This window comes from Phoenix dactylifera, chromosome 8 (genome assembly GCF_051530095.1).
Source record: "Phoenix dactylifera cultivar Ajwa chromosome 8, Ajwa_hap1_PhDact_Kaust_v1.1, whole genome shotgun sequence".
Lineage (NCBI taxonomy): Eukaryota > Viridiplantae > Streptophyta > Magnoliopsida > Arecales > Arecaceae > Phoenix > Phoenix dactylifera.
This window is the reverse complement of record NC_143197.1, coordinates 12210001-12226990: the sequence shown is the minus strand read 5'-3', so window position 1 is coordinate 12226990 and position 16990 is coordinate 12210001. Positions and strand designations below refer to the sequence as shown.

General features: G+C 39.2%; 1 pseudogene across 2 annotated transcripts; it reads right to left on the bottom strand.

Annotated features, from left to right (window-relative positions):
• Window positions 1-7033: 7033 nt before the first annotated feature.
• Window positions 7034-13784, bottom strand: LOC103722848 (eukaryotic peptide chain release factor subunit 1-3 pseudogene; annotated as a pseudogene). 2 transcript variants are annotated; one of them, XR_015967975.2, is made up of 3 exons: window positions 13547-13784; window positions 7501-8951; window positions 7034-7366 (listed from the first exon to the last, which is right to left on the bottom strand). The product of XR_015967975.2 is annotated as a eukaryotic peptide chain release factor subunit 1-3 pseudogene, transcript variant X2 (transcript). The 2 variants fall into 2 exon arrangements; XR_015967973.2 differs by having other exon boundaries at window positions 7494-8951; window positions 13547-13780.
• Window positions 13785-16990: the final 3206 nt, after the last annotated feature.

Below are 16990 nucleotides of genomic sequence, written 5' to 3'. Positions count from 1 at the left end.
TTAAATCCTCTCATGGTCCAGAAGATCGAGCTCATGCAAGCCGAGTTCATGAGGCCGAGCTCAGAAGGCCGAGCTCACGAAGATCGAGCTCATGTAGGCCAAGCTCATGCAGGCCGAGCTCATGCAGACCGAGCTCAGAAGGTCGAGCTCATGCAGGCTGAGCTCATGCAGACCGAGCTCATGCAGGCGAGCTCATGCAGACCGAGCTCAAAAGAACGAGCTCCAAAGGCCAACCTCAAAAGGCCGGTGCTGAGCCAAGTCCTGAGGGACTTCGAAGCTCGAGAGCTATTAAAATGTCTCCAAAAAAATACAGGACGCCACTTTGGCTTCAAATAATTTTAATATTTTACCTATTTTCAGGTCGGAGAATCCAAAAAACGACCTACGAGTATCTCTATTTCCAACGTCGCCCCGCTCCGAATAAAGGCGCACGATCGCCAACGGACGAAGTCCGTCTCCTGTATGTGTCTCCAATGATGCCCCGACCAAGCTCGGAACGCCAATTCGATGCCCTTCGACGACATTCGATGACATTCGACGCCATTCGATGATATTCGACGACTTTCGACGCCCTTCGACGACCTTCGACGCCATTTGACGCCCTTCGACGACATTTGATGCCATTCAACGACATCCGACGCCATGTCAACGTCGTTCGACGCCATGTCAACGCCGTTTGACGCCCTTCAACACCATTCACCGCCTCCTACGACAACACGCCCTGGTTTGAGTGGGGGCACTCTGCTGAGTCGACCACAAGCCAAAGAAAGCCGCTGAGTCGACCTAAAGCACTTAGCTTAAACTGCATGAGAGGTACCCCCTACTTAGCACGTACATCTCCATAGACAATTAGTTATATTACAGGATGATCGCGACTGGACTACTTTCTTCGCTTGAGCCAAAAAGCAGCTCGAACTCAGAAGTCGGGAGGTAGTGTTAGGAAAAAAATGGACCATCCTACAAATACAATTAAAGCACCCAAATCCGACAGCAGGCCTGAGCTCATGCAGGCCGAGCTTATGCAGTCCGAGCCGAGCTCTTGCAGTCCGAGCCGAGCTCATGCAGGCCGAGCCGAGCTCATGCAGGCCGAGCTCATGCAGTCCGAGCCGAGCTCATGCAAGCCGAGCTCAGAAGACTGCCGAGCAAAGAAGGCCGAGCTGACCTCAGAAGGCCGACCTCGTCGTCCACATGCTGCGGCCATGCCCTGCAGTAGCCTTACCGCACCATGCTTTATTTGCCGGCCATGCCACGACATATCGACCAGGGATCATACCCTGCTATGACTGTCAACGCCTCACCATTCCCAAGAATGGACTGCACTGCGCGCCACAAATAAGCTCTGGCTGCGCGCCATCTCCTCCCATAATGGGAACGGGCCATCCACGGCAACTCATTACTTCACACGCCCATGTCCAATCGTGATGGTAACCCATTAATTCGCCCAATCACATCATAGGTAACCCTGCCCCTCCCCCTATAAAAAGGGGAACTTCTTCCTCTCAAGAGGAGGCTTCGGACTTCTACATACAGTCCATCTCCTTCTCCAAAATTAAGCCCCCCTCTGAGTTAAGCATCGGAGGGCCGGGGCCGGAAACCCCGGCCACCGGCTTTTTTGCAGATCCCCGAAGGACACAGTCCGCCGACGTACCGCCACCCGCCATTCCCGCACTGAAGCTCCTCCTTCTCAGCCAAGTGGTCACCCTCGGGTCCAATTTCCAGCAACACTATCTATCTACCGTGGTCATTGAATGCTGCACAGTATTCTACTCTACAAATTATGTAAAGGAAAGGATCTTGTTGGTATTGGGCACTTGGCAGGGTCTCATAGTGACCATGTGGCAGCTGGCACGAAGTGTGTTTCCGCATGGATTATTGCATGATGGCTTGTTTGTTTCTTCATGAGAAGCGAACATGACATAAGTGCATCTCTAGTGTGAGTTGTAGATCTTCTCTAATTCCTAATTGGAGTGGAGAGATCCAGTTCTAAGTCAAGGATTTTTCATGTTGGCTTGCAACTAAATAGAACCTACCATATTATGCATTTTGGAGCAAGCGCTCTCTTTTCGATCGTGGACCATTCAGTAATATAGAGACAGTGGTGTGGAACTAGGCTTATGTAGTGCGAGATCCAGACACATTAAATGTGCCAATGTGACGCATTTGAATTAATCCTTTGAGAAGATGAGTTTAACACTGTTGCTACTAATTATGGAGATATGTTATGGCACAAATTTAATGCATGGACGTATGCTAGAACGTATGGATTGTTGTAACTTTTTTGAAGATATGCATGCAGCACTCATTGCTTACACTCTTCTCCAAAGTGAAATTACTATGACAGACCTAAAACGAAGGTTTCATGGTCCGTTACACTTGTTTGGACTCTAAGCCCTTCATATAGTAGAATGCTATGCTACGACGACACACAATGACATTGGTGGCCAGGTAACACATCTTGCAAAAAAGCTATCTGACGAGAACTTTAATGAAATGGGAACAGCATTAAGGATCATCTGAGCTATTTCTTGCTTTTTGAGATTGGTCCTATCAAACTTTCCTTGCTAATTTTCAGTGTTTTGATAAAAATTTTGGCTGGTAGAGACCAAAACACAGCATATGACCCCTTTTATTTTGATAACGTGGATCATTAAAGGAATAATCTAGTCTCTTGGAAGTGATTAGATAAGTATTGTATTTTCATGCCATCATTCTTAGACTGATCTAACAATACTTAGAGTCTTAAACACTATGAGCTTGTTTTCAACGGTATTCCACGAAAAAATATTGTCAGTCCAGTATTTACAAAGAGATCTAGGAAGTAGTACAAATAATGTGACAATTTGATATTTGAAATATATCAAAAAATATTTCAAAAAAAATTGTTTACATGAGGTTTTCCTTGCCATCTAGGGATGGGCGTGCCAGAAAATTTGTTTGACAAGTCAATGGTAAAAACAATTAGATACATGCACCGGCATGCTACTGGTGTTAATGCAATTGGAAAGGGGGTGATCGAAGAGAAGCGCACAGGTCCAAGCATCTTGATCATTATGGACTTTCGCCACCATCACACTACCATTCGAGAAAGATTGCTTGGAATAGATTGTAGCTTGAGTACTGTAGGAGAAATCTAAGTTAACGCTGCTCTTATGATATTAGAAAGTAAAGCTAAGATAAAATAAGATTCATCATCTTACATTATGGTAGTGGAAAGATAGATGCCACTACTTAATTTGGATAAATATCCTTACATTGTACGTCACATGGCCCACTATTTCCATGCATAGTAGGTAGTGTTACCATTCTACTCACTTTTTTTTGGTAGTACACCTATCCCTCCTACATTGTGAATAGTAGACGACCATAGACTCCTCCATTAAATGTCTCGCCTTAGGTTGATAGCTCTCACCCCTCTATACATTAATTACTTGGTCTTGCATCTTTAGTGTATCGGCCGGCACTCTTAGTATTTTGGCCTACACCATCTTGGTATATCGGTCATTAGATCACAGTCGGTCTAGATGTGATATAAACAAAACCCCCATATCCCATTAGTTGATGGTCAGGAGGTTGATGGAATGTATTTGACACCACATCCACCGGCCTACTTTGGGACTTGATAACATTCAACTTGGCCAATTTCAAGACTATGGAGGATCTAGTAGGGGTGAGACTCAAACTTGAGTAGCAGATAGAATTGTCCTCCAGATCCTATTTGCTCCGTAAAACATGGGTGTGGTAGATACAATTAAGCATGATATAGATTTGGCATGCATGGTTGTTGATGTCAAGGACGTGTGGTATCCAATATGGTGGTTCCCCCCCAGCCCTTAGGGTAGGGATAAGCTAGCCACACTATAGTTTGAACTGTTGCCCCTCATCCGTCACTCCAAGAGGACGACTAGTTCCGGTGACAATGCCCTTTGTCAGCATGATCCCACCTATATTTCCCTCGACAGTCATCTGCAAGCCAGATGGCTGAAGCCTGTCTTGAACTTAAATATCGACCTAATGTTAACTAAATCATCATCAATTGCCTAATTTGCTTTTACATTTGCCTGCAAGATTTATTCCTCATTGTCCCAGTCTATAGATTTCGAGAATTCCACAAGATAAGATTCGACCTCTTCCTTTTGATAAGCTGAAACTTGATCGTCAGGTTTCTTGCAAATCTCGACATCTTCATGATGTAATAATCGATGAGCCGATTCATCTATCGTGAAGATAGGATCGGCTAATTTTGCTACATTGTACATTGGAACGTGGTGTGCTTATAATACAGCTCTCAACAACAGCAACAAGTCTTGTAACCCATTCTAATACCGAAAATGAAGATGCCATATAGTGCTCCATAAGTAGCCTTAACACGGTTGTCAATTTACTTACAGTTGTTTTATTAATCTCCTTTTGTAGCAACATGAAAGTAGCTACACGAGGCTTTCATTACTGTCGAGGGATGGATGTGCTAGAAAGCTTGTTTGACAAGTCAATAGCAAGATTGGTAAATAGATACACAAGCATGCGATTGTTATTAATGTAGCCGAAACGGCAGTAATCAAAAAAATGATACAAGAGTAGTGCAAGCAGATGTCTTGACTTTCAAGAATTTTCACCATCATCACACCACCATTCGAGGAAAATAAATTGGAATAGACTATAGCCTAGGCTAGGATAGAAAAAATCTAAGTCAACATTGCTCCTAAGGTACTGGAAAGTAAAGGATAAAGTAAATCTAAGACAATAAGAACCATTAGCATGGACGTCGGAGGGTTTTTATTTCTAGAATACAATCTAATATTCATAAGTAGCTCTAATTGATTGTTAAGTTGGATGTCATTATTTATCTTAATTATTTATTCACTATTATGCGTTGCATGCCTTACTATTACTATGATAAGTAGTGTTACCCCACCTCTCACGTCATAGGTAGTAAAAAATAAGTAAGAAAAAAGATAGCACTAGCTACCATGCATAGCAATAGTATCATTTGCAATTGAGGATGGGTCTCATTCAAGCACCAAATTTATGATGAACAAAAGTACGCCTAGCATCAAATTAAACCACCATACTGTAGGAATGTTACTGTCTGTGAGTACATCTACATGCACTGTTGACCAAAAATCTGGGCTAAAAAAAAAAGATATTTGTAAAATGAAATGTATGCTAGCTAGTGTTGGAGTTAGCAAGGTGGTCACGTGATAACAAGAAAAGAGTGGGGAGAATAGAATTTTAGGGCGAAAAACATTAAAAACCATATAACTTTGTATAGTAATATTGAATATAAGAGTTCAGCCTTAGCAAATTAAAAAAAAAAAAAAAAAAGAACTGTTATGTGAGCATTGAGAACTGGTGGAATCAAAACAAAAAACTACGATAAAATAATTAAACTTTTTTTTTAGAATAAAGCATTTGCAAAATGACAAATAAGCTCTGATTGGGACTTTTGACAGAAAACAAAGAATTTGGGGGGACCAAACAAATCAGTAGTTTACTTCCAATCCAATGCTAACAGTACACATATCTGTTGATGGGGTAGTGCAATAAACGATTACGGGCATCCATCAACATCATCATATATCATGTGATATCAACGTATGATTTATTTTTTTAATTCTATATATAGCATATAGTTACTCATTACTTGGAATTTCTCTACCACCCCAGCTACATTAATGACATTAGCATTCAATTTCCCTGTCCCATGGAATAAATCCAATTGGCCCTCGCCAATAGCGAGATGTGCCCTTAAACTTAAATCATCCAACCAACTGCTTCAGTTTATTCTGAACCACTTGTCCTTTGCTTTAGTGACTGCATGCACTTGAGTCAATGTCATGGTGCAGTGAGTAAGCCAGATTTGCTCAAATCATTAACAGGGTTCTGGGCTATAAAAGCCGAGACCCAGTATGTGTCGTGGCCTACTGGAACTGTTTGAAGAAGGCTACTTCCCATCATCATATATATAAAAAAAGAAAGAAATCACTTTGAGTTTGCTCTTCTCTTGGAAAAAATTTCACACCACTCATTAGACAAATGATGGTTGAACAACAATAAAACCACCGAGAGCCATGTGAAGTGCATGCATATTTTTTTGTTTATGGTAGACAGCGAAAGAAGAAGCCATTGCTTATTTGATGTGCCTCCCCCATGTAATTTTGTGAATAAATATGAATATACCGATAATATTTTAGTTTTATTTTTCTTTTTATATCTATTTTTTAGTTATTTAAATTCTTGCAGACTTCACATGAAACCAGTCTACAGCTAGTTCTAGTGATTCAATTAAAATGTTCACCAAAGTATGGACTCGAAAGCCTTGCTTTGCAGATAATTTAAGACCTAGATACCATAACTCAGTTGCTGTTGAGCTACGGAAATCTTCACACAACAGTAATGAAAGCCCTAAATGTCAAATTATACTCCATGCACCTGCCCAGCTATCTAGTATTAGTACCATAACCCCATGCACTTCTGAATCACCCACAGCCCATACCATAGATCACACTCAAAAACGTTACCAGATAAAGTTGGGGTGCACATCAGATTATAAGGAATACCTGAATGCCATGAAAAAAAATGAGGAGCAATATTTTGTATTCTAGGCATTTGAATCCGTTTCACAACATACTTAAACATCTGCTAAGCAGATAAGAACTAAGAACCAATCTTCAAAAAGGCAAATACTGATATCCGGCGTCCCTTTTTGCCTTTCATTTTGGGCAGAAATGAGACACGCTCAACATGGCACTGCTTCCAGGGCGAAACACATTGATCATTGAAAGATTTCCTGTAAATTAGAGCCAACTGCGTTTCCTAAACATCGGGCCAAAACTATTAAACACAGGAAATACAATCTGTTGCTCAATAAGCTGCAACCCCATTCAGAGATTACAGAGTCTGTGCCGTGCTGGTGATAAATGTTTTGATAAAAGTCACTCCAATATCCAAGTGACATCATAGACTGCTGAGGATTCTAGAATAACATATGTAAATAGAATGGCAGCTAAAATTATCACATGTAAAAGAAAATATGTTTTACCATAATAAAATAGCTTCAATACTCATAAAGTATGTCCAACCATAACATACCAGCAGCAAGTTTTCAGTTGTAATGAAAACACAGTCAGGAAAGTCATAAAAACAAGAGTGTGGAAACTCTTCAACCCATGCTACAATAACAGGCACACCACAGTACAATACCAAATAGGAAAGTCGTCTAGTTATTTAATATAACGGCCTCACAAGGCACTAACAAACCACGATCGCAGCATCAGGCGGCCGAGAAACCTTCAATTTTCTATATCATATCATCATGACAGCCAATGAGATGATCCATAGTGATCACTGTGAACCTGTTCTTTTGCTCCTGGAGGCAAAAATAAAACCACCTATTAGCAAAATGAAGATCAGCCTGAAAAGTGTAAATCCCAAAAAATCATGACAAGGAAATGCAAATGTCTTGAGATCAACAGCAACAGAAAGAAGGCACAAACCCATCACATTTTTTGGAAGACATGTGCAGCCCCCAAGGAGCATGTCCGGTCACATGCAGGGCCAGCACAGGCTCCCCCTGGACCGGATCCAGTTCAAGGTTGGTTGATTGCTAATCAGAATCTTCATAGTATTCTCCATCAGAGAGCTCATCAAGGGCCCTAATATCTAACTGATAGCGAAGGATCCCACCAATGCCGCCAAAGCCCCTGCAAAACTGGGAGCCCTCTTGAGATTTGTTGGTAACAAACTCGAGGGAGCAACCAAAACGCCTGTACTCATTCGCAAACCACTCCAAGAGAGACGTCTTCTCTTGCACTTCCAGCTCTGCAGATGTTACAGGATCTCGAAAGTTGTTCTGATTTGCTTCTTGATCCTTGTTCAAATGCTTTATAATGATTTCCCCACTCGTGCTGTGCTTTAGCACATATCTGTTGATATCCAAATTTTCCCACACAATTAGGATCTCAACAGCACCCATTTCAAGAGCTTTTAGTGTATCATCCACACCAAAGACATATTTTCCAGTGTCTTGGCTTATCTCCTCAAAATACTTTCCTATCAACTTCTTTTCCTGTATGAACTTGACATTCGATAGAATCTCTGACGACAATTCAATGGCCTGATTGAAACCATTCTCACCTCCATATGAGACATCAACCACGTTGAGAATCTTAGCCTGTAGGCGAGCATCAAACATGTCGGACTGACTCAACTCTGTCTTAAAATCAGCAGAACCAGCCAAAATTAACCCAGCAACATTTGGTTGACTGGTAGAAGGATTGATATAGAATTGCGTAGCCAGTTCAGCCGTCTTGCGGACATAGTTATGACGCTTCTCCATACGAAGGCGAGCAAATCGCAATGCTGACTGCCCTCCTCTTCCATGCTTCTTTGGAAGATCCACGGAGAACTTGTGAAGCACTTCTCGAGTATTGCCACTTAAAGTGCCAAAAAGAGTTCCATTTCCATCCATTACTATGAAACCAAACTTGTCATCAGATTCAAGAAGCTCGTTCAGTGCCTCAGTATGAAACTTGTTATCACAGAGATACAGCGATGCATTAATTGGCTTGAATGGCTCAAAATCTATGGTGACCTTCTTTTCTTTCCCATCTTCAGTAACAATGGTACCCGTATACAGAACTAGTCCATTGGAAGGAACCTTGTTGTAAAGCTTCAACCTCTGCTGAGCAGAGGTAATGGCAGCCAACACAGATTGTCGATTGACTCTGCTTTTGATGTTTGAAGCGGTTCCATATTCATCGCCCAACATTTTAGCAACCCGAGAGATTTGATCACGAGGTGGCATGATGAGAGAGATCATGCTAGTGCCATTACCTCTTGCAGTTTCCAATGCTTTAATTAATTTCTTAATCTTCCATATCTCAATATTCCTATCGGTTTCATGTCCATCAGCCATTTTAAGAAAGCTCACAGCACAAAGGTCAGATTTCTACCTGCATAAATATATTATCCATAAATATATATGCTAAGAAGCCACATCATGAACAGAATAAAGAATTATAGAAAGTGCAAAATTGATAAATATATTTCTTTAAGAACGGCAGTAGACTCTTAAACATTATATAGCATGCTGTCTACAAAATGTTGGAAAGCACAATTGGAAATGTTGGCACAAAATAAGTGAAAATATAATGAAAACAAAATTGAAACAGTGATGCACCTAATGGTGACAGCACATGTCATGATTTGATAATTTGATGTACCATACAACTGCTCCAGAGCACATAATGAAGTAGAAGTCTTAATTATTTAGGATCATTAAAACCACCTCTGTCATAGATCATTGCCCATATGTTAACAAGATCCAAACTGACACTATATATCGAGCCAAGGCATTTCTAATGTAGTAGTTGCATGACCGTCGACAAATAGATTGATTGCAATATAAATGAGATATATTCTAGTTTCATATGACCTGTTTGTAATTCTGATAAACCAGGAGTCATTTGTGACGGAACTTGTTAAAAAAAAAATCAGATTCAAAAGGAAATGGTATTTAGCTAGTATACTAAAAGTAAAACAGGGACAACCCCTCGTTTTTAATAAAACATGTCCAATTATATTTGAGGTTTATTCTCCAATTTCAGCAAGTGAATATCAAAAAAGCAAAAGGTAAGTGAAAAGCCTTTAGGCCCAATGTCATCACCACAAACATAGGATAAGATCAGATATATCAGAACTCATGCAACATTCCTCTCCTATTCTTGGGTAATCTCTCAGGCAGTTTCACAATTAAAATTGATAAATTTTTGACTTCATATAGGTGTCAAATCATATAACAGAGAACCATTCTTAAAAATTCTTTGGTCAATCATAGTATGGTTAATTGGTGCGACATTAATCACTTCAAAAAACTCTTTGTCAATTACATTTAGTTGTACGAGTATGGAGAGATAAAAAATATTTAGTATATCAAATGAAAGATGCAGCGGAAATGAACTCCAAGAGTGTACTGATCAATGTATCAGAAAATGTTACTGAGAAAACTTATCCATAAAGTACTGAAACTACATATATTGGGTGATAATGATGTTGTATACACATATAACAGGCACCAAGGCTCTTTCTGATTGCCAGGAAAATGTCATGAAAAGAAAGTAGATTAATCCAAGAAAAGAAAAGAAAGCAATTAGAAGCGTCCACATGTTTGGTTGAATAGAACTGCAATGAAACTTACGAAGGAAGTGACTAAGATATGGTTAAATTTTTATGATCCACTTATCTTCTCACTGTTTCTTTCCAAACTGCATTTAGGACAACAAAATTTTAGGACCCTTAGGCAAAATTTAATTTTTTTTTAAAAAAAAGAAAAAACATTATTTGATCCTCCTCATCCTGGTTTTCTTGTTGTTATCAAACAATGGATAAGAAGATTCCCTCTTAAATTTCTTTCTCATCATCTCAGCAAACAGCAACCAACAAACCTAAGAGATGATGATAAAATTGGTAAAATTTAAGAATAAAAATCACTGACAAACTAGATAAAGCTTAGATGCTATATTGGAATAGAACAAAGTGATCACTACCTATTGAGGTGCTTAGTCTTGCAGGTTGTGAATGGGGAAGGGGAAGTTTAATATCCCCTGTTCACCAATATGGCAAGCAATATCAACAAAAGAAGCTATGGCATTAAAGAGTAGACACATAGTGATAGGCTTGTTGGGCATGATTACCACAGAAAAATCACATATGCTGACCTAGAATTAAAAAAGAAATCAACATTCATGCAGAAAAAAAATTAAAGAAAGAGTTATACACATGCATACCTCAAAAGTTAGGAGGCCCCAAAAAGCAGGGGCTTGGGCATGTATGGGTTGGTTTACAAAAGTGCAGGTAAAAAACCTAAGAACGCCTGGAAAAATTTCTGAATTGACGGTCATAAGGCCTATAGAATATCATAGAGATGAAAGTACAGAAATATCTATGGTTTGTAAGTTTTTGGCAATGCAAATGCCGAGGCGAGAGGTACAAGAAGTTACTAAGAAAAACTTGGCTAATGTGTTCCTCAACATTCAAAATTATAATTCAGTAAATTGATAACTTCAGGACTCCAGCTGCTTAAATGACCATTTACACATAGCTTGCATTTTCCTATTAGGTCCTCCACAGAAGTTTCCACTGTCGATGTGTGTTGTGCAGCTAGCTTGTCCTTCAACCATGATAACCCTTAAACAGACCTCAAATCTATTAATTTATCATAACAAAGTGATGTGGACCATTGAAACCATTGCACTGAGTTGACCACCTATTTAGAACCAAGAAGATGGTGGAAAAGTAAAAGACACTACAAATAACTTTAAATTTAAATGAATTTCAGTTTATCAATGAACTTCAGAGAAATACCTATTAAGAACCAGATTTACATGAACCCAAAACTAAGGTTGATCTAGAAGAGAACTCAGATATAAAGAAAGAAGTTTGGAAATTAAAAGCAAAAGAATGCAAAAAAGGACAAAATTCAGTTTAATATTTCAAAGCAGAGAATTGAAGGAAGGCCGATAATTAGTGGAGTAAACCACAACAAAGAATAATAATCTTTTATTAAATCATTTTCTAAAATTCCAGAATATGGGGAGGTGTGCTTCTTATTCAATTTCTCATCCTGGTAGTCACAATATGAACTTCAAAGCAGAGAATTGAAGGAAGGCTGATAATTAGTGGAGTAAACCACAACAAAGAATAATAATCTTTTATTAAATCATTTTCTAAAATTCCAGAATATGGGGAGGTGTGCTTCTTATTCAATTTCTCATCCTGGTAGTCACAATATCAACTTCTAATCAGGTTTGTATTTTTTGAGATATGATAAAACAAACAAGAGAGAACAAGATAGGATCCACATGGATGGTATGCTTAATCTTCAACCTTTTCTAGGATGACCACATACCTAAGAGAAATAAAATTCTTCTTGTATTACAGCAACTGTTCTTGTTAAAGAATTCTAATAGACCACAATTAGTGAGCCTAACTATGCTAATCAAGTTGCTAAATTAACATAAGGGTCTTCTCCAGCCAATAGTTGTCAACTGAACCCATAGTGACCATTCTGTACTCAAAGTAAGTTCCCTTGATATCTTTAACAAAAAAATGTTTTAAAAAAAAGGATCAAATCCGAGCCCAATTTCTTTTCTTTCAAGATGGTCCAACAGGAAAACTGCATGCTTGCATGACTTGGATAAAGTCTCGAGCTTTAGCACAGTACTTCGGGCCCTGGGCGAACGAACAGCTCCTTCATCTCTGAGGGACAACTCCTTCACTTTTAAAGCTACGCCCTCATCTCCTTCCCAATCTTCTTACCAACCACAATTCTCTCAATAGTGGAAGTATATTTTCGAGTGGAACGTGCCCATCTCCATGTGAGATTTTCAGGATTCAAGTATCCATCATAGCTTCCAACCTTTTATATATTCTCTCTTTTCAAGATTTTCAAAGCTTGATAAGTGGATCACGGATGCGAATAGATTGTTCCTTCTAATATAGTAAAGAAGATAGTAATGTTGGATCCATCGACAAAACAGGGAAGTTATTCGAATTTTCTTGGTCCAGATGCGGAATTGAATTCTCATCAGCAATTTCCGGCAAATGGCTCCAATTGGCTCAACCCTAGCCCCCTAGTAATGAATTCACATGGAAAAGTTTGTTTCCCAGCGATTACAACCTTGGATACCCAATTTTAGATCAAAGCAAAATAGCATCTAATTCATCAAAGAAACCAAAAGAATTAATTACTTGTTATTAATCGATTGTTATATATTATCCAGCAAGGGTAGGCCAATAACTCCAATCAGGCTGATCACTTGCTGCTTTTAGCTGGGAAGCTAGTTTCCTAGCAGCTATAATCAGAAGCATGCAACTTCACAGCAAAATGCAATAGCATGCAATCCTTTCAAAGAGGACTATGTACACCAATAAATCTCCTACAGTTCAAGCCACACCACTGAGACGCTGCCATAAGCATCCTAACAAACAGACATCTTTCCCCTCGAGTTTGCAATCAATAAGCATGTACACAAAACTTACTAACTCTATATTACAGGTAATCTTTTTTTTGGCCAAAAAAAATACATTTAAGCAGATTGAATTCATAAAAGGATCATAGCCACAAACAAAATCATCCTACTGGTTCTATTTTCCTTGGGGTTTTTAAGAAATCCCATACAAACCAACAGAATCAAACAAAACATAGAACAAATAGACACAAATTAAAATAAAAACTGAAAACCCTAGCATTTAGGAATCACATCTAGGATTCTCCTCGCAAAAAGAAAAAGAAAATTCATAGCAATCAAGAATCACCAATACATAGTCATGGATCTAAACCGGATCCAAGTGCAAGCTAAAGAGAAATCCATACCGAAGAAGCAACAGATTAAGATCGGATCAAAGAGAAATAGATTAAAATCCAAACAAAATCAATCAATCAATTATAGCAAATAAAAAATTAAGACATATACTTTGAGAGATCGGAGGAAAATAGAATCAGTAAGGGAAAAAAAAAATCGATAGAAAAGAGAGCGGAAGAGACAACCTCGGAGGGCTGCTGCGATCTTCAGTCTCGCGTCGACAGGCCCCAGAGACTCAAGGACCGAGATATTCATACGGGGGCAGACATTACCGAGGCCTTCATAACCGTTATCTTTTCGATCTAGCGGTCTAAAACTTTTCAACTTATTAAAATAAAAGAATGTTAAAATTGTAATACTATTTAATAAAGGAGACAGTGCCGTGCCAGGTTTTGATATCGGGATGTGGTATGGAGTATGGACGCGTTTTCCCTTGCCACCATTTTAGTAACAAATGCTTTGCTTGACGGCTCAACCCTCGCACCTCCTTGAGTCACATGACACGTGGGTTAGCTCAAATGCCGCGCAGCCCGCCCGACCTATCCAAGCTCAAAGCATTTCGGACAGGTCTTAGATCTGATTTTTAATCCCGGCAGATCGGATTAAATCTGAAATTAGAGCCTATTTATTAAACAGATTGGGCTTGAGTTTAAATTAATCCAGTCTGAGCTGAGTCCATGTTCTCCTCTTATCTCTTCTTCTCCGAAATCGGAAGGTCATCTTGAGGTTGAGCTTTGGATCCAATTCATGCTTGTAGATCTCTTCGCAATCCAATCTTCTCTTCCTCCGATGCTAATGCCAACGTAGATCTCCTAGGACCTAGTGCTTGTTGGTGAGAATCCAAGTTGGCCTTTAGAGTTTCGAGATGGAAATTTCTTGGGGAAGGGGAGAAGGGCTCCGTGCCGATGATGGGGGAGAAGGGCTCCCTTTCAGGAAGGAACTCAATCCTCCTCAACGACGAGACTGTTGTGGCCTTTGGCTTCTTCACCTGCACCAACTTTTCTACTATCGGATCCAGGTTAGATCGAAGAGCCTAGGGATTTCTACCTTGAAAGAGTTGGTTAGCTTAAATGGCTGGTTGGGAGAGAGGCCACCCTCTCGCTCTCACATGGTTGAGGAAACATCGGGCCGAGGTCAAATTGGATTGCCGCTGCCGCAACTTCCCTCTTGCTCTCATAGCCATATGAGAGCAAGAGGAAAAGGGGATTGGGAGTGGACTTGATATTAAGGGCAAAAGGAGTAATCGGGCCGTTGATTTGTGCTGGTGGGCTTTTTTATGAAAAGTTCTGAGATATGATCAGAAGTCTAAAGCTATTGGACTCAGGCTTGGGAAATGAGCTTGAAGACTAGGTTAGGCCAGGCTCGGGCTTGAATAATTTTGATCATGCTGGGCCTGAGCCTAGTTCGAACCCGACCCGACCCCCTGAGAAGAAGGTCTAATCACTAGCATCATGGCCTTGTGAGAGGATCAATTGCATCATAAAACATCAACATGTACTGTTTTGGTAACTTGCTACTTAAGAGGACTTTTAGTTAATAGGTTTCTTCAGCTCAACTCGGCTAGAGGTGAGTAGATGTGTTATCGGCTAAGAAAGTCGAGTTAGGCTCAAGGGTAATGGCCTAGTTGGGATAGCAAGTAAGGAGAATGGGAGAGAAGGATTGCAATGGAGCCAAGATATCTTGATGTTCAAATATCTCAGATGAACAAAATATTTGAAATATTTGTCCAATTATAAAGCTCGAGAGAGGTACTGATGTGGGCAGGCATCTTGGGAGGATTTACCATGTAATTTGATGTCAGTTTAGCTGGCTACCAACTATTAAATATTTGAAATTAGTACTAGTTTAGGTGTTGGATATAATGTTTAGTAATTAAAGTATTTATTTCAAAACAATTATAAGGTATAGAAAGAAAAATCTTCGGTGATAATTGGTAGTTTGAAATCACTTCATGCATTCATGCCCATAAAAGCTAATTAAGAAAGCTGGTTTGTACCTAGAGGTGGCAATTTACTCTGCCATATCAGGTATTGACCTATTCTGATCCTGATGGGCCGAGTTTTACCTGACCTGCAGGATGGGTCTTCATTCTAAAACCTATAGTGGATCCAAGACAAGTGCAAATGATGGCAATACCCATCCCAAACCTGCCCCGATTATATACAAGCCTTTATGATTATGATGATATGATGATAATAGAGAAAAAAAATATTGTAATCAACCATGAGAAAGATTAAACATGTGTGTGGGAAAGAAAGAATATGTAGAAAATAAGAATTTTGTGGGAAACTTTCCTACCTCAATATTATGAGGTGGCCATCATATATACAAAAGATTACAAGTAAGATGATACAAAGAAAGAAAGAATTAACAAATGGATCTCTAGTATTAAATCCTAAATTTATGTTATATACAGAATTCAAAATTCCAAATTCAAACCTCAAAGTTCAAAAGTCAAAATTTCTTGAATAATAGACACTTGGTATGCGACTTGATATGGGGCTGAGATGAAGATATTGTCAACACCCCCTCCCCCCACAAACTAAGGTAGGTACCACCGAGAGCTTGTAACACAATTGTTAAAAGTATTGGAAGACAAATTCTTTGGTAAATATATCGGCGAGTTTGTCATTGGAGAAGATGAGTCAGGTATTAAGCTGACAACGAGTCACTCGATCTTGAACAAAATGAAAGTCAATTTCAATATGCTTGGCCCGAGCATGAAACGTGGGATCGACGGTGAGATATATCGTAGATAAGTTATCACACCAAGTATAGGTAGTTGAGAAAGTGAGATACCCAACTTCTATAGTAAAGATTAAATCTAAATTAGTTCAATAGTGACATTAGGAAGCCCTTTATATTTGGATTTGGTACTTACTCGCACCATAGTGAGTTGCTTTCTAGCACTTTAGGATGTGAGATTTGGACCAAGAAAAATATTAAAGCCATTTATAGAATGTCAGTCATTAGGATTACCGATCCAATTGGCATCGAAATAGACATGAAGAGAAGAGTATGGGCTTTTGGTTAAATAAAGATCATAGTCGATGGTATGCTTCAAGTAGCAAAAAATATGCTTGACTGCAAGCCAATGCATGGAAGTGGACCTATGCATGAATTGACATACTTGGTTGACTACAAAAGAAATATCAACATGCATAAGAGTAAGATATTAAAGTGCTCCCACCACATACGATATTGGGTCAGATCAAAAATTGGCAAACTATCAGAATGAGAGAGTTGGAACCTAATAGATATAGGTATTGAAATAGGCCTAGAACTATCAATGTAGATTTTGAGAAGAAGATCAGAAATGTACTTTGATTGGATTAGATGAAATTAAGAAATAGTAGCCTTAGCCTCAATGCCTAAAATGTAGTGACAAGTGCCTAGATCCCTTCATAGCGAATTCAATTTGTAAAGAAGAAATAAGATCATCCAACGAGCAGTAGAAGTGCTAATAAAAATAATATCATCGACATAAATCAAAAAGAGTGTCATATATTCTTTGATGCATTTGATAAAGAGTGAGACATCAACATTAGACCCACGAAAGCCAAGAGTATGTAAGTGAGAGTTCAGCTATTAAAACCAAACACGTTGTGTCTGTTTAAGACCACGAAGAG